Below are 1,824 nucleotides of genomic sequence, written 5' to 3'. Positions count from 1 at the left end.
GGGGCCGGAAGCGGGGGAGGTGGCCCAAGTGAGTGGACTGGGTTTGCCGCCGGTAACTCTTGGGAAGTGGACCCTAAAGCCTACGGCCGGGGTGGCTCGAGGGGCTTTCATGGGCGACGTCTTTTTTTTCTGGGTCTCCCGATCCCCAGGCATCTGGTTGGATGGGGACCCACACCGTCCTGGCCTGGGCCCCGGGCTGCGGAGAAACTCCGAGGTCCCAGGGCGCGCACCTTCCCCGGGACCCATCCCGCGAGCGCGCACAGGCCGCAGACTCGCAGGATCACGCGTGGCAGGGTCACCTTCCCGCGGGCGCCGTTCCCTGGGTGATGCATAGGTTTGTGGGCTCCTGTCTACCTGGGCGGGGGAGGGCAGCGAGGGGACCGAGTGACATCACACTGCTCCTGGGGGCGACCTGGGCACGCAGGCCGAGCCGGTTTTGTTTGTTTGGTGTGTGTTTTTTTGGTGTGTTTTTTTTCAGAGGAGGAGGAGGAGGGGTGAGGGAATGCCACGGATCTGGCAAAATGGGGCCGCCCTGATTCAGCAGTATTTCAACTTTCGGGATGGGGAGCCAGCCTGGAACTTCCAGGCGCACTTGCCTCCCTGGCAGGACTCACCCAGCAGGGCGGGCGGAGTGGAGGAGCGCCCCACGACCCGGGTGACCGAGGCCTGCCCTGCCCCCGGGGGCAGCCAGAGCTGCTGGGCTGGTCTAGATGAATGAAGGCTGGGTTTCCCCCGCAGCCGAGCCAGGCACATACACCTGCGGGGAGGTGCGCCTGGAATGTATCTTAGAGAACGCTCAGTGCATCTGGCCTTTTGTGTTTTGTTATTTGTTTTTAAAATATGTTTTTATGGCTTTCAGAGAGAGGAAGGGAGGGGGAGAGAGGGAGATAAAAACATCGATGATGAGAGAGAAGCATTGATGGGCGGCCCCTCCTCCCAGTGGGGATCCAGCCCACCACCCAGGGCATGTGCCCTAACGGGAAATCCAACCGTGACCTCCTGGATCCTAAGTCCATGCTCAACCACTGAGCCACACTGGCCGGGCACAGTCTGATCTTTTGAACAATCATCCTGACTTGCACAAGGTCACACACTTCCCAGCGGCCAGTGTGGCCCCCCTGCCAGGAGTCCTTTGCACCCCATCCCCTCTCCTTGGCAGGTGAATCTACTTTGTTACTTCAACTCTGCCTTCACCCCACCCCCACCCTTCCCACCTGCCAGGGTTTGTTTGTTTTGAAATCCCTGGGCTACATCCAGCATTTGGGTAATTATTGGGGAATAACTGCTCGTACGCTGTCGGCTAGGATTCTGTAAGACAAGGATTCAGAAGTCTGGGGCGAATGACTAAAATGGAAGTGCATTTACCCCGAAGTAAACAAGAAGTCTTGGTTTTTTTGTGTGTGAATTTTTTAAAAATGTGTTTTAATTGGCTTCAGAGAGGAAGGGAGAGGGAGAGAGCGACAGAAACATCCGTGGTGAGAGGGAATCGTGGATCAGCTGCCTCCTGCACACGCCCCCACATTGAGGATCGAGCCAGAGCCAGCGACCCCCCGGCAGGTCCCCTTGACGGGAATCGAATGCAGGACCCTTCCTTCAGTCCGCGGGCTGAGGGTCTATCCACTGAGCCAGACTGGCCAGGGGCGTGGACCTCTGACTATTGGTATTCCGACTGCATTGTAGTTCCCGAGAAAGCCTGTTATTCATGCAAAACAGGAGTTCATTTAGGAAATCAGTGCAAGGGGCACTTAAGGATAAACTAGGTGGAAATGGGGCCTCTTCGGGTTTTGTAAAATTAGCAAAAATCAATGGATTTTTTTTAATGGG

The sequence above is a fragment of the Myotis davidii genome, unplaced genomic scaffold (genome assembly GCF_000327345.1).
Source record: "Myotis davidii unplaced genomic scaffold, ASM32734v1 scaffold295, whole genome shotgun sequence".
Classification (NCBI taxonomy): Eukaryota; Metazoa; Chordata; class Mammalia; order Chiroptera; family Vespertilionidae; genus Myotis; species Myotis davidii.
Note: the sequence above shows the minus strand (reverse complement) of the source record.